The sequence below is a fragment of the Heloderma suspectum genome, chromosome 15 (genome assembly GCF_057233095.1).
Source record: "Heloderma suspectum isolate Gila_16-S chromosome 15, 16-S_ref, whole genome shotgun sequence".
Taxonomy (NCBI): domain Eukaryota; kingdom Metazoa; phylum Chordata; class Lepidosauria; order Squamata; family Helodermatidae; genus Heloderma; species Heloderma suspectum.
Genome location: NC_139472.1, coordinates 11,544,177 through 11,571,345, shown reverse-complemented (window position 1 = coordinate 11,571,345; position 27,169 = coordinate 11,544,177). Strand labels below are relative to the sequence as shown.

Here is a 27,169-nt window from a genome sequence, read left to right as displayed (position 1 = left end):
TATTTATGTGTTCATCTCATTTCTATACCGCCCAATCGCCAGGGCTCTCTGGGCGGTTCACAAAAATTGTGTGAACAGGGCCAAATCAGTTCTTGGAGAGTGACGGAGAGATGTATCAAACCCAACAAGAGCCATGTCTGAATGGAGTGTGCTCCTTAGCAGATGCTTGAGCATCCTTGCCATGCAGATGAGTGTCTCTGCAGATAGGTCAATGCAGGGCAGGTGGTGTGGGCTGGCACGAGTGTGGCCCATCCCTCAGCAAGGGGCCCACTACCAGCTCCCTTAGCCCCCTGCCCTGATGCTTCCTTGCCTCGCTCTTGCTGCCTGCGCCCTCTAAGCAAATGAGCAAAGAAAAGGAGCGGCACCCTCCTTTCACCTCTGGGGCTAGATGGCTGTGAGGACTGGGCCCTAAGAAAGACAGAAAGTGGGTGGGCAGCAGTGGCACTTGGGGAGAGGGTCCTTAGGGCATCTTGCCCTCACATGTAAAAAACCTGGAACCGACTGTGGGCCTGTATGGAAAGGAACATTTGACACCGTTCACCTGATTAGCAATTTCAAGGGTGAAAGGGCAGATTCTTTTAACAATGTGCTGCATCCCACTCAACAATTGATTTCCACAATGCCTAAAGGCCATTCATTGCTATTATTGCTAATGCTAACCCAAATACCATCACTGCAGAAAGGATTTTAAAGCAAATGTGTCGCTGGTCTCCAGGGGAAAAAAAGAGTCTCATCCGGCATGAACATTTGGGACACGGGAATGGGGCTGATGAGACAACTGAGCGGAAGTCTTCCGATGTATAGTTTATAATTTAAAATATTTTATGTGTTGCATTTCTAATGAAATGATCAAAGCGGCTTGTATTAAAACATTTAAAATACAACAGAACAAGATAAACAAAGTTGAAACAATAAACCCATTCTGCAGATTTCTTTAAAAACAAAAAAGACAAATCCAGCTGTTAAAACAGTTAAAGACAACAATGCAAACAACTCTAGCAGATTGCAGATTTGGAAAAGAAAATTCTAAACAGCACACTATACATGAAAAGCTGACCAGTATAGGAAAGTTGGGAGGAAAGCTATGGCCAACCTAGACAGCATAGTAAGAAGCAGAGACATCACCTTGCCGACAAAGGTCCGTCTAATCAAAGCTATGGTTTTCCCAGTAGTAATGTATGGCTGTGAGAGCTGGACTATAAGGAAGGCTGAGCGCCGAAGAATTGATGCTTTCGAACTGTGGTGCTGGAGAAGACTCTTACGAGTGCCCTGGACTGCAAGGAGGTCAAATCAGTCCATCCTAAAGGAAATCAACCCTGAGTGCTCATTGGAAGGACAGATCCTGAAGCTGAAGCTCCAATATTTTGGCCACCTAATGCGAAGAGAAAACTCCCTGGAAAAGACCCTGATGCTGGGAAAGACTGAAGGCAAAAGGAGAAGGGGACGGCAGAGGATGAGATGGCTAGATAGCATCACGGATGCAATGAATATGAACTTGAGCACGCTCCGGGAGAGAGCGCAGGACAGGAAGGCCTGGTGTGCTATGGTCCATGGGGTCACGAAGAGTCGGACACGACTGAACGACTGAACAACAACAATAGGAAAGTATTATTGCAAAGAGGTAGCCCAGTGGATTCTCAATAGGAAAGAGTTCTGCAGTCTTGGCATCACCACCCAGAAGGCCGTGCTACCCTGGTCCTAAGCCATTTAAGCAACAGCAGCACTTTAAATTGAGCCCAGATAACAAATGAGCAATATGGTATAATACTGGCATTACACGCTCCGATTTTCTAGCATTGGGTAACAACCTGGCAGCGCTAACTGAAGTTTCCGGACTGTTTTTAAAGGCAACCTCATGTACAAAATAACACGATGAAGAAAAAATATTGAAGGCAAAATGTTGGTGTGTGTGTTTAGCATTTCAAATAAAAATTAATGACAGCGTTATGATTAACCGATTATAAAAGGAATTAAGCTTGCTGCTTCCCTCCGAGCTCTTTGAGGAGCCGTTCATGCTTAAATTAGAGCTGGCAGACGGGCTGGAGCACACGCAGGGCACCTAGCTCTTGCGGCTGACACGGTTTTTGACAGCTCCAGTACGTCTCTGACACCAATTTACTAAGATCGCAGTGGAAACAAAAACATTATCAGGTCTGTAATTGTTTGAGACAGGGCCGAGGCCTTCCATTTGTAGCCTGCTTGACGCCAGAGAAGAACAGAACATGTCAAGAATGGGACACGCTACGTTTCTTCGGCGCCCGTGGCAGGAGCTCTCTTAAGGTGTTAAAATTTGATTTGATGATGTTTTTTCATGAGCAGGAGGCATCTGTAATATTAGCTGCAGTGGCTAATACTCAGTCTGCCTTAGATCCATATGCTGCCCTCCACATCCTGGATATTGCAACTCCTTTTTTTGAGAGAGAGAGAGAGAGGGAGAGATGCAAAGTAGATAACTGAATAGCGTCCAGTAGGATGGAATCTTAGTTTAGATGGGTCATCATGACGCTCGTCTGGATGTGCAAGTGATGCAGTTAGGTAACATGCAAGAGGAGATGCAGAGACTTGATGAAGATGTGCAAGTTGGCCAAAGGTGGAAGGAGCACCAGAAACCTTAAAAGGAGTACTTTCTTAGAATTAAGCAGCTGTTGAATCATTTCCCCCCCTCTAAAGTAAGGTGGAGGAGATGAAGTTGAATCAGAAGATTGATTTCTTAATTTAGATGGTGAGTCGCTTCCCTTGAGAGAGCCTGCGTTGAAAATGCATCGGGAAACATGGCTACCAGCTTCTTAATAACTCTTTCTTGCATCCATTGGTTTTGCCTTATAGTGGCTTCGAGAACTGATTTTCAGCAGGAAAACGGCACGTGGGCACCTCCCTTCCACCATGGCACCCCCACAACTCCTGGATGTTTTGTTTTGGTTTTTAAAGAGGAGGTGAATTCCAAGCACAGGATTTTTAAAAAGTGCTTTTAGTAAAGTTGTGCCAAAAATGCTGCCCCATTTTGGGGGGCCATTTGTGTTGGGAATATTGCAACCTCTTCTGCAAGTTACAGGGAGGGGGCAGTGTTGCAGTTAGTTCATGGGAATTTGGGCATAGCTAGCCTTAGGATCTCTATGGCCTACAATGTGCTTTTTCTGTGATTCGCTCCCCCCCTTTCTCCCCCCGTCCCCCAATCTTCCTCCATTGCTGGGAGCACGTGGCTTGCTCTCTCGCTCCTGCCTGTGTAAAGAAACACAAAATGGACCGAACAAACTCTCTTGAAATCCTACGCTGTGCCTGCATTTGTACATGCAAGAATACTTGTGAGCAAAGCTGTTTTCCTTTAGAAAGGTGTGATCCCTCTTTTTTTCAAAACACTTTTTGTGTGCGTGTGGGACTGGTAAACGCTTGCAGGCTATGAATGTGGGGCAGCATTTTCGGCAAAGTTCTCGGGGGCAATAGAAATTCTTAATATTTTTGGCCGGTGGGGGGTTTGCAGCGATGGCAATGCACCATTCGTGTGCCTGTGCCGTGTCCTAGGTTGGCATAGGACCCTCAAAGGAGACTGGGTAGCAGCAATGGCAGTACGTGGAAGGCCTGGATCACGTCTGTTAATGGAAGGTCAGGTTAGGCAAAGCAGTTTCCCGAAAGCTCAGGCCAGTTTTAACATCATGTCTAGTTTGACCCCGATTGTACTGCTATTCCATGTGGTGTGGCCCTCAAGCTTACATCCTGTATTCATCTGGCATTGCCACTGCCTTCCCCTGTATTTTTTTCCCCCAAGGGAACCCTCTGCCAAGGAACCCCAATCTATTTGCCACAGTATTGCTGAGAATTCTAGGGCACAAGTGGGGCCTGCAACAAAACATTGCAGCGTGAAGTGCTCTCTTCCATGCCTTCTTCCAGGACACTCCACTGAATAATCCTTCCAACTGGTTTTCCAGGTTTTTTCCCCAACCAGCACTTAGTGTCTTCATTGGGCTGTTTTGGGGGTCCCCTCTGCCAATTCAGGAGTTTTTTCCTAAAGATTTTTTGCATTTCTGCCAACCTTGGGGTTCCCCAAGCCTGTTGATTCCTCCTTCGTGGGCATGGGTGGTGCTATTTTGGCTACATAAGGATCCACATTCAGCAAATGACTGTGCACTCAATTCTAGGTACACACTCAGGCCTCATTTTTGCAGAGGTGGTCAACCTGTGTGTGAGCTGTATCACTTTAGATGGCAGACCAGAAGCTCACCTATCGAGTGGCGCTTTCGTACAGGAGAAAAAAAAAATCCCTGCACACAGAGAACTAGAAGGCTAGAACCTTTCTCGCCAATAGAAAACTAGCATGTTAGGGAGAACAGCCACATATCTTTCAATCCCCTGATGTGGCCATGTACCTCCAACACTTTGCAGACGAAAAGCAGGACATGCTCATAAACCCCTTCCCATATTCCCATGCTGAAGATATTTTCCTGCTGGCTCAGACCACCCCCCTCTCCAAATTCCTACACATTGAGGAAGGCTCTACACTGCCTGTTGTATGCCAAATTCATTTACTCTGTTTGTCTGACACTGAGGTAAAGGTGATGGTTCTACGGGTTTAAAGATATTTGTTGTTGTTGTTCAGTCGTTAAGTCGTGTCCGACTCTTCGTGACCTGTCCATCTTGGGTGGCCCTGCACGGCTTAGCTTATGGCTTCACTGAGTTACGCAAGCCCCTTCGCCACAACAAGGCAGTGAGCCATGAAGGGGTTAAAGATATACTTGAAAACATAATTGCCTTATAGTACTTATTTACTTATTTATTACAGTTTCCAGAAGGGTAGGGTTGCAGCAAAAACAACAATACATTTGTTATGGCATACGTTTTCGTGGACATTGTCTGCTTCACCAGTTGTATCTGATGGAGTGGGCTATAGTCCAGAACAGCTTATACCATAATAAATTCATTCGTCCTTAGTCTTTAAGGTTGCACAAGCCTCCTTTGTTGTTTATTTCAGTTATATCTCACTGAGGAATTCAAGGCGTACGGGGGGGGGGGGGGCGTGCGTGTGTCCCTACCATTTTAGTCTCGCAACAATCCTGTTGTTGTTGATATATATTATTGTTGTTCAGTCATTCAGTCGTGTCCGACTCTTCGTGACCCCATGGACCATAGCACGCCAGGCCTTCCTGTCCTGCGTTCTCTCCCGGAGCGTGCTCAAGTCCATATCCATTGCATCGGTGATGCTATCTAGCCATCTCATCCTCTGCCGTCCCCTTCTCCTTTTGCCCTCAGTCTTTCCCAGCATCAGGGTCTTTTCCAGAGAGTTTTCTCTTCGCATTAGGTGGCCAAAATATTTGAGCTTCAGCTTCAGTATCTGTCCTTCCAATGAGCACTCAGGGCTGATTTCCTTGAGGATGGACTGATTTGACCTCCTTGCAGTCCAGGGGGCTCGTAAGAGTCTTCTCCAGCACCACAGTTCAAAATCATCGATTCTTCGGCGCTCAGCCTTCCTTATAGTCCAGCTCTCACAGCCATATGTTACTACTGGGAAAACCATAGCTTTGATTATACGGACCTTTGTCGGCAAGGTGATGTCTCTGCTTCTTACTATGCTGTCTAGGTTTGCCATTTTATTACTGTATTTTTACTATATTATTACTATAATTATTACTATATTATTACTGTATTTTTATCTTGCAAGCTGCCTTGGGAAAGCTATTCAGTGGAGCAGGTATGGGACATAACTCTTAAAAGTAAATAAATAAATAACCGAGCAGCTGCAGTGTGTAAAACAGCAAGGTTTGCCCTGCATTGTGTTGTGCGGTACACGCCCATGGATGTGTACTCAGAAGTCCTATCGAATTCAGTGGGACTTACTCCCAAGTAAATGTGTACAGGATTGCAGCCTTAGCATTCAGCGCACCACGACTACCTCTCGGAGATTTAACTTCTAAAGAATATGAGGAGGAAGCCGACAACCCTAGCCACAGAACACTAACAAAATGTTAACAAGGCTTTTCTAAAAAGGAAAGGAAAAGAAAAGGGCGGGGGGCCCATCCCAGGGCTGCCATCAGCACCTGGCATTGTCGAACTCCTTGGCCAGGCCCATGACTAGCACTGGGCCCAGCAGTTAAACTTTTCCACAGGCTCTGCTCAGCACCAGGCAGCTCAATGTAGGTGCCGTTTTTAATTTTCCACCATGGCCCAGATTGTCAGTATGTTGTGGGCTTTATGGGAACTAAAAATGGCCAATAGACCCAGAAGCTCCATGCTGTTTAGGGCGCTGCTGCCCGCCAAGGCCTACCAATGGAAGAGGGGGCCCAACAGAAGGTGCTTTGCTGAGGGCCCCCTCAAATCTGGCGCCAGCCCTGAAGATAATGATTTATGAGGAGGCACAGGGACTAGAAAGCAGTGACCATCCTCAGTGAATAGTTGTGGCATGGTCTGAAGGCACGTGAGGCAGCCACCATGCTGAAGCTAAGCAGGTCTGGGTCTGGTCAGTGCTTGGAGGGGGGACCACCTAGGAACGCCATGGAGCCACCTTGAGTTCCACGATGGAAGAAAGGTGAGATATAAATGTAATAAAATAATACTAATAGGCACAGTTGGGACGGGACGGAATATATGACTGTCCTGAAAAGCATATGTATGGCTCCAAACATTGGTAAACGCGTGCACAGTCTCCCTCACCGGTCCTTTTAATATGGTTCTGCAATGTGCAACCTGTCCCTCTGGCATCCCTTACCAGTTCCGGAACTCAGCGTCTTTCCTTCCCCCCACCCCTCAACCACAGTGATATTCTTGATTTGGCAGACCCAAAAATGCCAACAGATGCCACTGGGTATAAAGAGACAGGTGGTGCCGGTGCGTCAGAGAAGGGACTTCCTCCAGAAACATGGCACTTACTGAGGCATGTGGGCTGCCCGCTGCCTTGTGACATCTCTCTCCATCTTCTTGTGAGACTGCCCTCCTGTCCTTTGGAGTAGGCATTGTGCCACTCCCCCCAGGTGGCTACTTGCAGAGGCGGAAAATAGATATTTGTTTGCCCAGAGCGCTAAATCCTATTCCAAGCCAGCATTTCTGGACTCTCTCTTCTTCTTTCCCCCACTTCACAACAGAGGGAATATTGTTTTATTTGTCCGTTTACTTAAATGGTTCTGTCGTGGGAAGAACTCTGAGATCGCTAGAAGCTCGCCCAGGTGGTTGGCATCTTACGCTCCTGATCTGGTGTTGTGGCACACAGTCTGGACAAGAAGGCTGGCATCTTATCCCCCCGCCCCAGGACCCCAGCAGCCAGTGAAAGTCACCTCATTCTTGAAAAGGTTGCACAGATTGTCATAGACTAGAATAAGCAATCATGGCTAAGCAACTGAGGCTGGAGACAAACAGGGCTTCTTCACACGGAGCTTTTATCCTGCGATTGAGTTTTAAATGCAGGATTTTAGGCTGGTGCAGAGATGCCCACAGTAGTTGTTGGTTCCCCGTCCCCCTCGCCCCGAGTTGACAGCAGTTTGAAAGAACGACAGTTGCGGATGATGTGCACCATCCTGCTTTCGTCTCTGAAAAACAAGTTTTCCAGACATAAGTGGGACATAAGTGGCAACGTGTACAGTGGGACATAAGTGGCAATGTGTACGCCATGGGGTTACAACCCCGTACCTCACTTTGGGATTCTTTTACAATGAAAAGCAGCTGATAAATGTCATTAATAAATAAAGTTCAAATCTTGCCTCTGCCACAAACTTACTATTTATTTAGTTAGTTACTTTTATTTATTTATTTATTTGAAGTATTTTTAGTGGCTTTTTAGAGTCACACTCTCATAAAGTGGTGTACAGAAAGGAGCATGACTCAGTACAATGAATGGAGTAGACAGCATCTGAAGGAAAACCTAACATTACTTTCAGAAAGTTGAGCTGGACACACAAGCTATTTTCATTCACAGTTAAAGGCAGCAATGAAGAGAAAGGTCTTCAAGGTTTGCCTAAATACTTGTACTGAAGGGGGAAGACATAAATCTATTGGAAGGGTATTCTACAGTACTGGGACCACCACTGAGAAGGCCATGTCTCTTGCATACATCGGTAGGTATTCAAGACGGACCTCTGAGGTAGATCAGGATTATACAGGATTATATGGGTGAGGGCGGACCTCATTTTTTTATCAAGTAACCTCCTTTGTGGACTGTGGGAATGCTGTGGACATAATATACCTTGACTTCAGCAAAGCTTTCGGCAATGTGCCCCATGATATCCTGATGAGCAAACTAGCTCAAAGTGGGCTAGATGAAACAACGATATGGTGGATCCACAGTTGGCTACAGAATCGGACTCAAAGAGTGCTCATCAATGGGATCTCCTCAAACTGGGGAGAGGTAATGAGTGGGGTACCTCAGGGTTCAGTCCTGGGCCCAGTGCTCTTCAACATTTTTATTAATGACTTGGAGGAGGAGGTGCAAGGAATGCTGATCAGATTTGCAGATGACACAAAATTGGGCGGGAAAGCTAATACTTTGGAAGACAGAAACAAAATAGTCCAGCTCTCACAGCCATACATTACTACTTGGAAAACCATAGCTTTGATTAGACGGTCCTTTGTCGCCAAGGTGATGTCTCTGCTTCTTACTATGCTGTCTAGGTTTGCCACAGCTTTCCTCCCAAGGAGCAAGCGTCTTTTAATTTCATGGCTACAGTCACCGTCTGTGGTGATCTTGGAGCCCAAGAAAGTAAAATCTGTCACTGCTTCCATTTCTTCCCCTTCCATATGCCAGGAAGTGATAGGGCCAGATGCCATGATTTTCATTTTCTTAATGTTGAGTTTCAAACCAGCTTTTGCACTTTCCTCTTTCACCCTCAGCAAGAGGCTCTTGAGATCCTCTTCGCTTTCTGCCATTAGGGTGGTATCGTCTGCACATCGGAGGTTGTTGATAATTCTCCCAGCAATCTTAATTCCGACCTCTGATTCATCCAACCCAGCGTTTCTCGTGATGTACTCTGCATATAAATTAAATAAGCAGGGCGACAATATACAGCCTTGTCGTACTCCTTTCCCAATTTTGAACCACTCAGTTGTTCCATGTCTGGTTCTTACTGTTGCTTCTTGACCCTCGTACAGGTTTCTCAGGAGACAGGTAAGGTGGTCTGGTACTCCCATCACTTTAAGAATTTGCCACAGTTTGTTGTGATCCACACAATCAAAGGCTTTAGCGTAGTCAATGAAGCAGAAATAGACATTTTTCTGGAATTCTCTTGCTTTCTCCATGATGCAGCGAATGTTGGCGATTTGATCTCTAGTTCCTCTGCCTCTTCAAAACCCAGCTTGTACTTCCGGTAGTTCTCGGGTCGCATACTGCTGAAGCCTAGCTTGTAGGATTTTGAGCATCACCTTGCTGGCATGTGAAATGAGCGCAATTGTGCGGTAGTTTGAACACTCTTTGGCGTTGCCCTTCTTTGGAATTGGAATGTAAACTGACCTTTTCCAGTCTTGCAGCCATTGTTGAGTGTTCCAAATTTGTTGGCATATTGAATGCAGCACTTTAACAGCATCATCTTTTAGGATTTTGAATAGCTCAGCTGGAATACTGTCATCTCCGCTAGCTTTGTTGTTAGTAATGCTTCCTAAGGCCCACTTGACTTCAGTCTCGAGGATGTCCAGCTCAAGTTCAGTGAGCGCACTATCATGGCTATCAGGGACATTCAGATCTTTCCTGTATAGTTCTTCTGTGTATTCTTTCCACCTCTTCTTAATCTCATCTGCTTCTGTTAGGTCCCTGCTTTCTTTGTCCTTGATCATGCCCGTCTTTGCACAAAACGTTCCCTTGAGATCTCCGATTTTCTTGAAGAGATCTCTAGTCTTTCCCATTCTGTTGTTTTCCTCGATTTCTTTGCATTGTTCATTTAAGAAGGCCTTCTTGTCTCTCCTTGCTATTCTCTGGAACTCTGCATTCAGTTGGATATATCTTCCCCTTTCTCCCTTGCTTTTCGCTTCCCTTCTTTCCTCAGCTCCTTGTAAAGCCTCATCAGACAGCCACTTGGCTTTCTTGCATTTCTTTGTCTTTGGGATGGATTGAGTTGCTGCCTCCTGAACAATGTTACGGACCTCCGTCCATAGTTCCTCAGGCACTCTGTCTATCAGGTCTAATCCCTGAAATCTATTCCTCACCTCCACTGTATATTCATAAGGGATATGATTTAGGTCATACCTGAATGGTTTAGTGGTTTTCCCTACGTTCTTCCATTTAAGCCGAAATTTTGCAAGAAGCAGCTCATGATCTGAGCCACAGTCAGCTCCAGGTCTTGTTTTTACTGACTGTATGGAGCTTCTCCATCTTTGGCTTCAAAGGACATAATCAATCTGATTTCGATATTGACCATCTGGTGATGTCCATGTGTAGAGTCGTCTCTTGTGCTGTTGGAAAAGAGTGTTTGCTATGATCAGCGTGTTCTCTTGGCAAAACTCTATTAGCCTTTGTCCTGCTTCATTTTGTACACCAAGGCCATGCCTGCCTGTTATCCCGGTGATTATTTGACTTCCTACTTTTGCATTCCAATCCCCTATGATGAAGAGGACATCTTTTTTTGGTGTTAGTTCTAGAAGGTGTTGTAGGTCTTCATAGAACCGATCAACCTCACCTTCTTCGGCATCAGTGGTTGGGGCATAGACTTGAATTACTGTGATGTTGAATGGTTTGCCTTGGGTTCGTACTGAGACCATTCTATCGTTTTTAAGATTGTACCCCAGTACTGCTTTTCCCACCCTTTTGTTGACTATGAGTGCTACTCCATTTCTTCTAAGGGATTCTTGCCCACAATAGTAGATATGATGGTCACCTGAATTAAATTCGCTCATGCCTGTCCATTTTAGTTCGCTGATTCCCAAGATGTCGATGTTCAATCTTGCCATCTCATGTTTGACCACCTCCAGCTTACCTTGATTCATTGATCTGACATTCCAGGTTCCTAAACAATATTGTTCTTTACAGCATCGGATTTTCTTTTCACCACCAGACACATCCACAGCTGAGTGTCCTTTCGGGTTTGGCCCAGCCGCTTCACTCTTTCTGGCGCTACTTGGAAATACCCTCTGCTCTTCCCCAGTAGTATATTGGACACCTTCCGACCTGAGGGTCTCATCTTCCGGCGTCATATCTTTTATCCTTGTGATATGTTCCATGGGGTTTTCTTGGCAAGAATACTGGAGTGGGTTGCCATTTCCTTCTCCAGTGGACCACATTTTGTCAGAACTCTCTGCCATGACCTGTCCGTCTTGGGTGGCCCTCACGGCATAGCTTATGGCTTCACTGAGTTACGCAAGCCCCTTCGCCACAACAAGGCAGTGATCCATAAAGGGGAAAATGCTCTTTTGGGCTGCATTAATAGAAGCATCGCTTCCAAATCCCGGGAAGTACTAGTTCCCCTCTACTCAGCACTGGTTAGGCCTCATCTGGAGTACTGTGTCCACTTCTGGGCACCACACTTTAAGAAGGACGCAGTCAAGCTGGAGAGGGTTCAGAGGAGGGCAACAAAGATGTTTGGGGACTGGAAACAAAGCCCTGTGAGAAGAGACTGAAAGAACTGGGCATGTTTAGCCTTGAGAAGAGAAGACTGAGGGCATAGGATAGCACTCTTCAAGTCCTTGAAAGGTTGTCACAGAGGGGAAGGCCAGGATTTCTTCTCGATCATCCCAGAATGCAGGACACGGAATAATGGGCTTAAGTGACAGGAAGCCAGATTCCAGCTGAACATCAGGAAAAACTTCCTGACTGTTAGAGCAATATGACAATGGAACCAAGTACCTAGGGAGGTGGTGGACTTTCCCACGCTGGAGGCATTCAAGATTAACCTGGACTGCCACCTGTCGGGGATGCTCTGACTTGGATTCCTGCATTGAGCAGGGGGTTGGACTTGATGGTCTTGTCAAGTTCCAACCCTAATATTCTATGATTCTACAATTCTGTGAAAATATCTGGACTGCAGAGGCATGAGGATGCTGGAATATGTAACCTCTGTTGTTCGGGAGGAATCATAATGCTCTTTCCAAACACTGTGGCTTACTTCTGGGAGCTATATAACCAAGAAAGATGATCCATTCCTGTCAGGTTTTTCCATTATGTGGAGGCACCATGATTTACCAAGCATTTGTCTTCAACTGCAGCCCCAACTTATTTATTTATTTATTACATTTCTATACCACCCAACAGCTGAAGCCCTCTGGGTGGTACACAAAAATTAAAACCACAAAGTACAACATAAAAACAATATAAAATATAAAGGCTTAAAACTACAGCATAAAAATACAACTTGCTGGGAAACTCTGGCTAGAGACAGACCATTGTTTTGTTTTGTTCTTTAGAGAATCAAAGCTGGTACGATAGCCATCATTTTTCTCATGTGCACACTCATTTTTAGTGCCCTGTTATTGCCCCTAGTTAAACAGGCTTTGCAGGCTATTGTAGGCTTTGCATCATTATAAGCGCCTGCGGAAGTCCATGTCCTAGCAGGGTCCCGCTGCTGACCCCCAGAACGGGCAGTCCGTAGCAAGCTGGTAGGCCCACCCAGGGGGAGCCAACAGAGGTAGGTGTCATGGAAGGCTTAGAGGACACACCAATCAGGAATACGGTGGCCACTTACAGCTTTTCTGCACGAGGCTGTTAACTGGCTGCTAATCTGCTGCATCTAGTTTCGGTTTCGTTGCAGAATTGAGCTCCGAGCACTACACGAGGAGTGTTTCCTTTCCTGCTTTTCTGCTACATAACCTCTAGGTGGTACTGTGATATAGTGGAATAGTGCAAATACACAAGAGGAAATCGTGCTTTCTTTCGCTTTCAAAATTTTCACAATTCAGAGAATTTTCCCTGCTCTAAGAAAAAACTTGCCGGAATTGCTGGTTAGACACAGAAGTGAAACTGGAGGATCATGACATTGGCTAAAGAACCCATAAATAACTATGAGTAGGGGATGACAAGCACATGATAAATGCCTCATGTAGAAAAGCCCTCACACAACACACAAAAAAAGGGGAAAGGCTCTGACCAGATGAGTCGTGCATCTTCTCAGTCTGCTGTCCGGGTGCTAACTGTTTGATGGGCCACTTCCAGAGTCAGACCTTCTTAGGGTTCTTTATCTTTACACTGGATTTGGACTGGACAGCCCTTCAGATAGAGGATGCCTTCAAATAGAGTACTGTCCCCTGACAGCCCTTCAGATAGAGGATTGTCGTCTGTAAAGTAGGACACTGAAGCAAGGCAAGAACCTTATTTATCTCTCTCAAAGAAGAATAGAATACAGGAAATTCCACTCAGAGACAACCTAGCGACTAAACTATACTATATAATGACACTATCCACACAGCAGGCCTCTGTGGGAAATGCACAGATTTCTTTGGAGACCTCTGGGTTTGTCTTGAGCCCCCCTAATACAGGCAGAATTAGGCCTCGCAACTGACACCTGGGAATCTGGCTGTCTCAGCCTGCAAACACCATCCTTGAAGAGGGAAAGGTATGTGGCTTGAGACATAAAGATGAGGACGTACGAAGCAGCAGCAAATTTGCAGACAGCCGGTGGGGTTGATCAGCTGGTGTGCAGAACTGAGAGAATATGAATATAACTTTATTGCATAGTAGACCATAGCAAAAGTCTAGAGTAAAAGAGGGAGGAGCCATTCGGGAAGAGAAGAATAAAGGGCTGAATCAAACAGCTGCGGGGGGGGGGGAGGATGGAAAGTCATCATCAAGGGACTTTTCCTTTCCTTTCTTTTTTTAATGTTCTCATTGTGAAAGCACATTCTAGCAATGCAGTCAGAGGTGATTCCATCCGGGAAATTGTGGGCTTTATTATAGACTGTAATTCCGCTCATACCTAGCGAGCATGAGCGTGCGTGTGTGTGTGTGTGTGTGGTGGCATTGTGCCAGGCCCAAACCATGAGTGTTGCCAGCCACAGTGTGGCTCCTTTTCACCTCCACCAGCCACCCAGGGAACAAGGGCACATAAGGAGGCTACCCCCCTGCTTTGCCTCGTCCCGTTCGCGCTCAACCTCCCTGGTTTTGCTCGCTCTCCCTACCCCAGACCCCATCTTGTTTTCCTCCACCGCTGTCGCCACGAGGGGATTTTTCTGTGGTCTGCTATTACACGTTCTGCTTTGCAAACCCACCAACTCCTGTGGCCTTGAAGGGTTCCAGGAAATGTAATTAAAGGCAAAATGTAGCCCCTGGAGATTTCAGAGGCGGTAAAGGACACTCCCTCTCGCCCATAAGTTCTCCATTCTTCTTCCTGCAAACGCTTGAATCGGTTGCTAAGGCAGTGACTGTGCTGAAAACAGTGTGTTCTTTCTCTCTCTTTTTATTATTGTGTTTATGAGCAGGTGGAGCAGAAACTGCTTGTTTTCCACACAAATAGGTAACAGGAGGGGGAGGAAAAGAAAGTATGAAAGGAAAGTGAGGTGGGGGTGAATGAAAGCACCCCACCACCATGCGGCAAAAGGTGGCGGGTTTAAAAAGAGCGAAGTTGTGGGAACATTCCGGAACTTGAAAAACAAATAGAGAGATGCACATGCGGCATGACCAAGGTCTTTTCGGTAAACAAAAAGGTGGCCATGGAGGTACGAAGGAGAAAAAACAGTCAGGTTCACACCGAGGGCCAAGACCAGGTTGGGCGGTGGGAGAGAATAAGACACAATCTTTTTCTCTAATCATACAAGGCCAGCTGAGCCGAAAGCAAGAGGCCTTTTGGAGTTCTTCTGCCTCGCTGCCGGCGTCATTACCTTGACATTCGTGTGTGTTCCCAACAGCTCACAGCGCTGACGTTTGGCACGGCGCGTTTTACCATGTATTAGACACATCGAGCTGCTGAGGAAAACAAAAGCAGCTGAAGTGAAGAGTGTGGGAGTAAATGAATCACTTAAAAGTGTGCGTGTGTGTGTGTGTGTGTGTGTGCGTGTGTGTTGGGGAGGGGGTTGTTCTGGAAGGGAGAAGAGCAGTGCCATTCAGAGTGTTGTCTTGCCACCTGGCAGCATTTCCAAAGATGAAATGATCAGGGCGGGAGATAAGCTGAGAGGAAGATCATTTTGCCCTGTGGCGTGGCAGTGCGCATTAGGTTTCTTTCTGTCTATGTTGAAAGCAAGCTTTTCCCCCCATAAGGAATTACTTTTCCTCGTGATCGATCTTGTGACTTGGAAAATAGAACATCCGTGTCACTTTTCCTTAAACCTACTCTATAGGCCGTGGTGCAAAACACACACCCCAATATTAAACTGGTCCCGCAAGGTGTCTTTCAGGGTTTCTGGTAATGTGCTTGTTTTTATTCCACTTTGCATAGTAGATGGGCTTGCATGACTTTTGTCCTAGGTATGCTTGCTAGGGTCTCCAGCCACCGAAAGACTGACACTCGAGAGGCAGGGGTTTGGTGATGTGACATAATTGAGCCTGGTGAAGCCAAGTCAAAAATCTGATATGTGGTTGGGCCTAGGAGCTTGGCCCAGCGAAAACGGGGTGAAGCTACAGACATGAAGGCTCAGAAATATGGGGCGGGTGGTGAGGGAGCAGAGGAAAAAAACTATTTTTTAAATGTGTGGGAGAAAATTTGAAACCTTTTCTTAAAACCACTTTCCCCAGCTCCACATGCTTATCTGTTCAGCAAGTTAGCAACAATTCAGCCAGGAAAATCCACTACGCCTTTGTTTATTTATATAACGGTTAGTGCCGCCTGTGCAAATTACATGTGCAACTGTTACCACAGGAAGACATGCATCCACTAGTCTAGCACACCTCTGTGCGTAGAAAGAACCATCTAAGTATGCAGATGTGCCAGACAAGCTGATGGCCCTGTGGTTTAACTTGTTGCCTCGTAAAGGAACGCCAAAGCCTGAGTGTTAGTAACGCTAGAAAAAGTGGCAACGCAAGAGCTTGAGAAATCTCCTGGTTTTTTGCCGCCTGCTTAAGACTGGGAAAACTGGGTGGGGTAGGGGTGGCAGGTCCCAATATATGACTGGTGGACTACATTTACATACCCTCCGGTTTTTAACGGGTAAAAATAGGAACACTCCTGTGCATAACTGGATAGGACTAGGAGGCTATGTTTGGTAGCCCTACAGTGGGGGACCTGGCAGATGGTACGTACACACACACACACACACATCAGACTCAAGTGTGCACAGATAGAAAATGGCAACTAAAGGGCACGCAACCAGATGGCAAAAGCAGTGAAGCAAATCACACACTACATGGTAAGTCACATACATATAATATGCATGTATATGCTATATTTTATTTATTTATTGAATGTATTTTTAACCTGCCCTTTATCCTAGGATATCAGAGTGGTATACAAGAGACATAAATTGTTGTGAACTGTCCAGAAACCTTCGGCTATCGGGCGGTATATAAATGAAATAAAGAAATAAAACCAAAAACCAAAATATGTCACAATATAATCCAGTAATAATAAAACAAGATCACAGTAAAAACAAACTATTAGGTCTGTGACCATACAATAAACGATGATCATGATAAATAAAAACAAATCAAAAGCGTAAAAAGAGCAGAGCGAACTAAAGATAAACCAGCATAACGCTTTAAAATGCTTGGGCAAGTAAGTACGTTTTAACTTGGTGTTAAAATGGTAGCAACTCTAGTGCCAGTCAAGTTACAACTGGGAAGCCATTCCATATATTACATTTATGCTGTTTAGAGGATATTAGTCCCATATTACTCATGAAGAAAACCAAGGCGTAGCAATAAGCAACTGCCCTAAGATCAATGAGTCACCTCTATTGCTAGCTAACTGCATTGGAGCACACCTGTGTTCCTGTTCCCTCCAACACAGCAATCAACTCTTCATTTTCTCTCCTCCTCCTAGCAACTCTAAGCAAAAAGATGTGTGGGGATCTACACTGTCAGATGCACTTGGGCCCCATTCAGATCAAGCACTTAGGGGCCATTTAAATCTATGGATATAAGAGAGACTAACTTAGGCTGAATCCGATCTAAAATCCCCCCCAACACGCACACACCTTCCTTCCCTATCCTATCTTTCCGTTGCCATGTAAAGACCTTCCTTATTTTCCCAGGCATTTTAGTCTTTCAGTTCTGCTGTTTTAGGGAGCAATCCTATCTGGGTCGACAGTCGCCTCTGAGCCTGGGTGCAGGGTGGGATGAGTGGTGAGGAACGGATCTCCTCCTCCTTGCTCCCCCCCCCCCGGCTTTTGCGGCTAGACAGCCGATTTTGGCTGTTTAGCCGTAGGACCTCGGAGTGCGGGAAGCAGCAGCTGGACGCCACATAAGATGTGTCGTACAGGCATTTCCGACTTCCCTGCCCCAGCATGCCCCCAGGAACGCCCTGCTTTTGGCGCTCCACACTCCTCTCCCGAGCGCGGGGCCATTCCGCGCTGCCTACGAGGTGGTGCGGCAGGGGGTGGAGGCTGGTTCCCGGAAACCGACCTATCCTATGGCCGTCTAGCCGCTGACTAGCGGCCGTAGGATTGTGCCCTTAATCTGTTATTTTTAATCGGCCCATACTAATACGTTTCCAAAAGCATAGCTGAGTTCTGGATTGTGGGAAGAAATGTACCTCTTGAGCATGGGCAGAGTGCTGTTCTTTCATCACTGAACAACTGCTGCTCCAGCAGCAAAATTCATGGAATAAAGATTCTGTTTTTCTTTAAAACATGCACACATTTACTAGCATAGTGGGGAAGAGGAAGCTGCCTTAAACCAGGTCAGGCTAGCCCATATACTTTGGGCACCACATTGGAGAAAGCAAATGTATTCTGACTGGCGGTAGCTCTCCAGGATCTCAGACAGGGCTCTTATTTGTACGAGAAGCAGCGGAGGACTGAATCAAGTGCTCTCCTTGCCCAAAATCCTGCTGCCCTCTCTCCCCTGCAGACATCTGTTGGAGTTCTGGCTGACTTTTCACCAATCCAAATATGCTGGGAAAGTACCAGCCAATAGTAAAAGCATTGGATTTGCATTTAACATGGAGAGCTTTTCTACATGAGACTCTGAATCACTATAGTCACAGAACTGAGATACAAGCTGTACACAAAGAGCTTTTCCTTTGCTGCTTTTCTCCTACATAAACTCTAGGTGTCACTGTGTTGTAGAAGAATCTTGCAATTACACTAATAGGAAAAGAGCCCTTCTTTTACTTTCTCAAATACTGCATTTTCCCTGCTCTAAAAATAAACTAGAGGGTCACAGCGTCATCTAAAGAACCTGTAAACTGTTTTAACTGTTTTTATGTATTTTATTGTTGTAAGCCGCCTTGGGAGGGCTTCTACCCTGAAAGGCAGCCAAGAAATATTTTAAATAAATAAACAACCATGAGTAAGGAATCATAAGACATAATAAATGCCTTGTGTAGAAAACCTCAATGGCTTTGGGAAGGAAAGTTCAGAAGGACAAAATGCAATCAACACTTGCTTTTAAGAGAATATGTTTTATGCCAGTTTCTTTACTGGCCTCAGTGAGAACTAATTTTATTTATTTGTGTATTTCTTGCATTTCTGTACTGCTCAATAGCCAAGGCTCTCTGAGCAGTTCACAACAATTAAAACCATAAAATACAACATGATAAAATACAATATAAAAGTTGTTTAAAACTACCGTATAAAATAAAAATAAAAACCAAACTAAAACCTAGCAACAGTGCAAAGATTTAAAATACAGTAACAGTGGTTAAGACGCTGAACTGCAGACTGGAAGGTCGGCAGGTCAGCAGTTCGAGACCCGAGTGCTGCGTGACGGAGCGAGCTCCCATCTTCAGTCCCAACTCCTGCCAACCTAGCAGTTCGAAAGCAAGAAATTGCAAGTAGATAAATAGGTACCGCTTCGGCAGGAAAGGTAACAGTGTTCCGTACACCTCGGTGTTCAGTCATGCCGGCCACATGACCATGGAAGCGTCTTTGGACAGCGCTGGCTCTTCGGCTTAGAAATGGAGATGAGCACCACACCCTAGAGTCGGACACGACTGGTTGGGGACACCTTTACGTTTACCTTTAACAATTTAAAACACCAGAAACTAATAGTTTGTGGCATCACCACAGTGCATTTGTAAAGGGGATAAAAGCACAGAAAAGAATACAACTTTGGATACAGTTTCTTTGTGATGTTTGCTCTGGGCTTCAGCTGCCCTCTCTCATCATTATAATGTCATTGGCCGGTAACACATCTTCTGGTAATAATCTCCCAAGATAAGCTGTGCTGTGTCTAAAGAAAGAAATCCATTTTAATATCTTAATGAGTATAAAGTCCCCCATGCCATAAAGCTACTGGAGGTTGTTTTTTCTGATCTCTGATACTCAAATACTCAAAGCTATTCCCAGCATAGTTAATTGTTTTTGCTTTTTTCATCTATCACCATGAGGGCTAGCAACTTCCATTTAAAGCTTAGATTCTCTTCAGAGATGGTAAATAAAACTTCGGTGTGGATTATTTTAACTACTGGTTTTAGAAGGCTGAAGGAGAAATTATTAGTTTCAAATTGGAGTTGTGAATTTCATCAAGGCCCCCTTACCTTCCCCCACCCTGTCCCACACAGACACACACATAATTTTAGAGCTAGTAAGATATGTACAAGAATAATATAAATTTTAAAGTGCAGAGTTTTGGGTTGAGGCACTAATAACTTTTCAGTGATATTTCTCTTTTATTCCATTCCATTTTCAGAGAGAGACAAGAGTATACGCTCTATACATCACGTCAACATACAGGTATGTATCTATTACATTTCAGCTTTGTAAATTATGGAAATTGCATGTAAGTGTGCGCCCTGGAGATCGGAAATGTACATGTCAGAGCAACCCGCCACCTCTCCGAAACGAAAAGGGGGACATTCTTCCCTTTATACTCCCCCCTGCCACCCCCACCTATTTGTCTAGAACAAACATTTATGCTTTTTTCTTTTCTTTTTTTACAAAAAGCAAATATGTAAGCTTTGCATATAATTTGGGTTTAGGTGGATTCTTAGGTTGCTTCCAGACAACGCCTTTATTGTGCAATCACCCTGCCTCGTGCATGGAACGTTATGGAGGGTTCAGATGACGTTGTCTTCAATTTGTAACTGCTCCCTGTTTTCCCACTGCTTCTTTCACTGCTTTTCTTTCCACAAAAAATCCAATAAGGAGGAAGAGGCAGAATTGTTCCACAGTGCCTTTTCATTGGTAGCCCTAGGAATCCTCTGTCTGGAAGCACCTTGATGCTCTGAAGAAAGTGTGTGTGTTGTGTGCTGTTGGGTCAGTTACTGATGTAGAGGAGCACCCAGGAGATGGTCAGCTGACTTACAGTATCTCACAGAACCCAGCCAGCTGACTTACAGCAGCATCAAAGCTGGATATATTTTGAGTGTGGCTTGTGGTTGCAAGGGGATTCCTGTATGAACGCTGCCATCCTTCAGGGATAAGATCCCACCTTAGGTGCAGGGCAGGCAAGGAGAGAAGTTAGTACTGTAATCTTTCTCCCATTCTGATGTTATTTATTTATTATATAGCTGCCTAGGAAGGAGACCAGGCTTGTAAAAGCAAGCAACTAAGGTGATCTCTGGAACAACTTCCAGAGGGGGATAATCCTGCATATTTAAATTCTACGGAGCTCTAATCTACTTGACTTGATGCACTGCAGAAGCATATGGGGGGGGGGGATGGGGGGGAAAAATCTTACTGCTGTATGCATGAAAACTGCCAAGATGACAATTTTTAACACTTACACCAAGCAAACTGTTGGGTTTGAAATTGGCAAACAATTTGTTATGACAGCGCCTTGATGGATCTCTTCATAAAGATAAAAAGGAATAAAAGGAATCTCAGCTTGTTGGTGGGAAAGAAGTAGCTTGTTAGAAACAGGCCCATCTTTCCGTTTCTGTTGCAAGTTTTAGAAGGCAATGGCCAATGGTTTAGATGGTCAAGGAGACCACTTTGGGTTCAGGGATAAAGCTGATAATGTGTATCCAATGCGGCTAAGCAGGAAATTGTGCGTACCTTTGGAGAACATGGACTCGCTGTGGTGACTTTGGGAAGAGCGAATTAGGTGGCACCTCATCGAGGTACCCGGTTTTCCAACGTCAAGCTCGTAGCTCTGTGTGAGCGTCTTTTTTTTCCGGCACAGAAATTCATATTTAGTTTTGTAGTCATTTTTCAAAATTTGCACGTTTTTGTGTGCATTTTTCAAATGTGTGGTGGAAAGGAGGGTTCAGGTCCCTCCTGCCTGGTCCTTTGACTGTTAAGGGCCAACACCCTGCCTTATATATGAGCAGGGCAGAGATGTAAAAGAATCCCTGCTACAGATGGGTCTAATTTGGCCCGAATGGTGGGTGTGAATCAGCCATCAAATAATGAATCTAGAACTGCTGTCCAGAACTCGGCACCCTTCTTTGGTGGCTTACTTCCCTTGTTGGGAATCTTGTTCCAGTTTTTCTGCGCTAAATGTTGCTGGGGATGTAGCATTCCACAACAAAGAACAGGAGAAAGAAAGATGCAGTGAGACCCATAACCATTGTTTAAAGTTCTGAAAAGAGGCCTCTCTGGGAGCTTGTGAAAGACGCTGCATGTGCCAGGGGTACTTTCATCTTCATATGACGGAGAATTGATTGCGAACGGGTTCTGTCCACAGTTCCAAATTAGGCCTGTTAATAGACACCACAGGTCCATGAACGAGAAAGGAATACAGATCCCTGCTGTTCTGGTGATGAGGTCTGTCAGAACTTCTCTTAAAAAAAATAAATAAATACTAAAATCTGTTTTCTCAGCCTTGCTTTGACCTTTACGCTTCTGCTGCTGCACAAGCCTTGGGGCGGCTGCTCCAGCATTTAAATCATGTAAATGGCAGCATTACACCTACCTTCTGAACGATTAATTCAGCTTTGAATTGCTGCCTGACTTTGATAGGGAGGGGGAGGCAAGTCTCAACGGTCTGATTATGTGAATCTTAGCTCAGTTGGGGGTGAGGAGGGGGGGTGGGAAGGCTAATTAATTACACATTTACTATGGGGAATTAGAAGAAGAAGAGCCATCTAAGCTGCTATTTTTCTGTTGGGTGCTGCTACAAAGCATCACAGCAAACCTTTAACCCCTTGACGTTTGCTTACAATATGAGATTTATCTAGATATCTCCACCTACAACCCCCGCAGGTCACCTGGGGTGTTACTGAAATGACTGTGTTTCTAGGACTATTCATTTGTTGCTAGGGGCGGGATTCTTTCTGATAAAGGGGCATTCATTTTGGAAATTTTTAAGTCCAGCGCCCTGTCTTTCACCAGCAGCCAGTAGCAGTCTTCAACTGGTGGGCTGCGACCTGGGCCGGCCCTTCCATTAGACAGAGTGAAGCAATCGCTTCAGGCAGCAGAAGCCAGGGGGCAGCAGAGGCAACCCCTTGGCTGTTCTCATGAACTCTCTGGCTGTCCCCACCTGTAGGGACAGAGCAGTATATGAAAGACAACCTGTCTTGGAACCCTAAACATAGCCCATGATGAAGGATGCTATCCCATCACCACTGCTGAAGTAACGGTCCAACTGCCGATTTAGTCAGCTTCTTTACGTGGACGGGGCAAGGGGCACCATCTTGTCTTTTGCCTCAGGCGTCAAAATGTTTTGGGCCGGCCCTTGTTGGGCTCCACTGAATTGCAGCCTGATCCAGGATGGGTCCCAACAGCAGCTCTGCCAACATGAAAAAATGTAAGAGGCGGGCCCACAGATGCATGTCTCGGTTAAAGATGGATCCCAGATCAGAAAGAGCTGATGACTGCACTGAGCCAGAGTTAAAAGTGCAGGAGACCCATTCTCCTTTGCAGCATGTCATCCTACTTATTTATTTCAAGCATTTTTACCCTGCCCTTCAGCTGAAAAGGCTCCCAAAGCAGCTTACACAAGATAAATAACAAATAAGACAGCCCCTTCCTGCAGGTTTATAATCTAAAAGACACAACACAAAAGAAAAAGGGGATGGAGAGGGAAGAGGAAAACAAGCAAACCCACAATAATCCTATACACACTTACCAGGTGCTGTTTTTAACCGATAAAGCCTTACATGGCTTGGGACCACAATACCTGACAGAGCGCCTCTCCTGACACGAACCTACCCGTATACTATGCTCAACATCTAAGGCTCTCCTCCGGCTGCCTACACCGAGGGAAGCTCGGAAGAGGCCAACAAGAGAGAGAGCCTTTTTGGTGGTGGCTCCCAAATTATGGAATGATCTCCCTGACAAGGCCTGTCTGGCGCCAACATTGTTATCTTTTCAGCGCCAGGTTAAGACCTTTCTCTCCTCCCAGGCATTTGACAGCATGTGATAAGTTTTAATCGATCCTGGAATGTCTTATGGTTATGGTTGTTTGCTTTTGAGATTGTTTGTTTGAAGTTGTTTTAGACACATGTTTCTTTTGTGTATATTGTCTGTTCATATGTTTGTTATGTAAATGGTTTTTAATCTCTGTATATTGTATTTTTAATGTTTTTAATCTTTGTAAACCGCTCAGAGAGCTTTGGCTATTGGGCGGTATAGAAATGTTAATAACAACTACAACAACAACACCTGGAGTAAACCCATTGAATTCAATGGGACATACTTCTGAGTAGACGTATATAGGATTGTGCTGTCCAGCCCCAATTCTTAAAGTGACATCATCGTTCTTAAAATCAGCAAGAGCCTCCAAAAAGTCTACATTACAAGACAGGCTGCAATGTTTATGTTGATGGATCATTTAGATAAATTGTTTTAAAACACAGAATCTTTTTTTAAAGGTGCTCCTGAGATTAATCAGGCACCAGATTTCATTTTTAAAACTTGTTTTAAATACAAGTACTTATAAAAACAATGCAGGTGGCAAATGTCATCTTAGAAAAGATTCTCCCATCTGTGCAAGAGTGAAGGAGGAATGACTTTTTTTTTCCCCCATTGGAAATATATACAGAGAACATATGCCTTAATTCAGCTGTCCCCAACCTGGTGTCCTCCAGATGTTTTGGTCTACAGCTCCCTGACCATTGGCCATGCTGGCTGATGGGAATTATTTAGTAGTGATGCCTTCTGTTAGAAAGGCAGTTTAACAAAGAGAAAAACAAAAGGCAGAACAGAGTAAGCGTTTACCAGTCCCACATGCACACAAGGCTAAAAAATAAAAAAGAGAGAGAAAGACCATACACTTCTTTAATGAAGAAAAGGTAAAATGGTTTACTCACAATATTCTTGCATAAAAATGCAGGTACAGAGTAGGGTTTCAAACAGTTTGTTCAGTCCATTTCTTTGTCTTCTATAACACTGGCAGGAAAGAGAGAGCAAACACACATGCTCACAGCAATGGAGGAAGTCAGAGAGAGAGAGAGAGGAAGGGGAAGGAACAGGAGGAGCAAAAGGAAGAAATCACAGGAAATACATTGTAGGGTATAGAGTTCCTAAAGCAAGATGTGGTCAAAATTCCCATGAATTAAGTGATTGCAACACTGCCCCCTTCCAGTAGGACAGATACTGTAGCTGAAGCTCAAATATTTTGGCTACCTAATGTGAAGAGAAAACTCACTGGAAAAGACCCTGATGCTGGGAAAGATTGAAGGCAAAAGGAGAGGGGGACAGCAGAGGATGAGATGGCTAGATAGCATCACCGATGCAATGAATATGAACTTGAGCACACTCCGGGAGAGAGCGGAGGACAGGAAGGCCTGGCGTGCTATGGTCCATGGGGTCACGAAGAGTCGGACACGACTTAACGACTGAACAACAACAAATAGGATCTAAATAGGAAAAATAGGGAAGCAAGGGAGAAAGGGGAAGATATATCCAACTGAATGCAGAGTTCCAGAGAATAGCAAGGAGAGACAAGAAGGCCTTCTTAAATGAACAATGCAAAGAAATTGAGGAAAACAATAGAATGGGAAAGACTAGAGATCTTTTCAAGAAGATCGGAGATATCAAGGGAACGTTTTGTGCAAAGACAGGCATGATAAAGGACAAAGAAGGCAGGGACCTAACAGAAGCAGATGAGATTAAGAAGAGGTGGAAAGAATACACAGAAGAACTATATAGGAAAGACTGCTCATTGGAAGGACAGATACTAAAGCTGAAGCTCAAATATTTTGGCCACCTAATGCAAAGAGAAAACTCACTGGAAAAGACCTTGATGCTGGGAAAGATTGAAGGCAAAAGGAGAAGGGGACGGCAGAGGATGAGCAGAGGACAGGAAGGCCTGGCGTGCTATGGTCCAGGGGTCACGAAGAATCGGACACAACTTAACGACTGAAGAACAACAACAACCCCTTCCAGTAATTTTCAGTTGAGGTGGAAATATTCCCAACACTGGCTAGGGTTGATGGGAGTTGAAGTCCAAAACACCTGGAGAGCGGCAGGTTCAGGAAGGCTGTCTTAGTTACTGTAACATGTTCTACATGGGGTTACCTTTGAAGAGACTTCAGAAGATGCACTTGGTCCAGGATGCAGCAGCAAGGATGTTAGTGGGTGCACACCCAAGGGATCATGTTACACCTATCCTGCAACATTTGCTCTGGTTGCTGGTTTGCTTCTGGGCACAATGCAAAATATTGGTGATCCCCTTTAAAGCTCTACATGACTTGGGTCAAGGGATAGAGGGTACGGGGAGGCTAAACTTGAGGCTCGCTACTTTGTTTTTTTACTAGAACCCAAAGGCCCACCAATTGGAGCCAGATGCAAAATGGTGGCTCAGGGTTGGAGCCAATTGTCTAATGCACCCCCATGAGCCAAACTCTGAGATGACATACGTACGCAAATCTACATCGGAGTTATTATAGATCAGGGATTGTAACGGTGTAATTTAGACCTCAAAATGGCTATTGCTATACAACCGGGCATTGTAGAACCCTTGCTGATCTTCTGCAATGCACCCAGAGATCTACTAGTCAAATTTCCTGACTGTTAGAACAGTACGACAGTGGAACCCATTCCCTAAGGAGGTCGTGGGCTCTCCCACACTGAAGGCATTCAATATGAGGCTGGACAGCCATCTGTCAGGGATGCCTTGACTTCGATTCCTGCATTGAGCAGGGGGTTGGACTCGATGGTCTTATAGGCCCCTTCCAACCATACTATTCTATGATTCTATGATTCTGTCTATCTTTTGCCCACCCCAACTGAAGGATTTACCTCCTCCCACACCAACCTACACTACACTGGAGAGCCAGTGTAGTGTAGTGGTGAGAGTGACAGACTGGGAGCCGGGAGATCTGGGTTCTAGTCCCCACTTGGCCATGGAAGCTCACTGGGTGACTTTGGGCCAGTCACAGACTCTCAGCCCAACCTACCTCACAGGGTTGTTGTTGTGAGGATACAACGGTGAGGAGGAGGATAATGTAAGCCGCCTTGAGTTCCTTGCGAGAGGGAGAAAGGCGGGGTATAAATGCAATAAATAAATAAATAAATAAATAAACCTGCCGGCTCCTTAATATCAGAATGAGAGGCCATTCTCTGTGTCCTGCCTAGGGTGGAGACACAGTTTGTTTATTAATTTAATTATTGTATTTATTTAAAATATTTCTAGCCAGCCTTCGAGGGTAAGACCCCTCTCAAGACGACTTACACAATAAAATCCCATACAGTGAAAACCAGTGGATGCTGGTGGCTCCGATGTCTGTGGGCGGTGAGTCCACTCTGGGTTTCAGTCAGAACCAGTCAGAACTCTAAAGGGGCTATCCAAGGTGTGGAGCAATTGGTCCTGGATGCACCTGAAACCCAGAATGGATTCACCGCCTCACTGACATTGCAGCCAACAGCCTCCACTGTTTTTTATTGTATGGGATAAGTCCTTTAGAGTTCTGACTGGTTCTGACTGAAACCCAACTTCGCCACCCCACTGACATTGGAGCCACTGGCCTCCACTGATAAAAACCCGTAGAATGATAAAACAGCAAAAATTAATAAAATCAACAAACACCAGCAATAAAACATCTAACCCAGATGGTACTGAAAAGACAAAATTGCAGCTAGAAACACAGAACAGTCCAATAAAACATAATCAGGAAAAGGACAGGGAAAACAAGTCTTCAGGGTCTTTCTAAAAGCTTGCAGTGATGAGGCCTAACGGACCCCCAAGAACAACCTATTCCAGAGGCGTGGGGCCACTGCAGAAAAGGCCTTCTCCCATGTACTTGCCCACTTACCTGCCCTCAAAGGTGGGCAAGTCAGGAGAGCCCCGTGCCTGCGGTTTTCATTGCAAAAAAAGTTCCATTTATTTCAATGGGAACTTTAATTATAGTGCAAATTGCGGGCC

At 45.1% G+C, this 27,169-nt stretch overlaps 1 protein-coding gene across 1 annotated transcript in view; it reads left to right on the top strand.

Annotated features, from left to right (window-relative positions):
• MORN1 (MORN repeat containing 1) overlaps window positions 1-27,169 on the top strand; it is a 316,149-nt gene that overhangs the window by 276,083 nt on the left and 12,897 nt on the right. Inside the window, exon 17 of the transcript XR_014786007.1 lies at window positions 19,610-19,653. The gene's annotated coding sequence lies outside the window, so the exon portion shown is untranslated. The remainder of the gene's footprint in view (window positions 1-19,609; window positions 19,654-27,169) is intronic.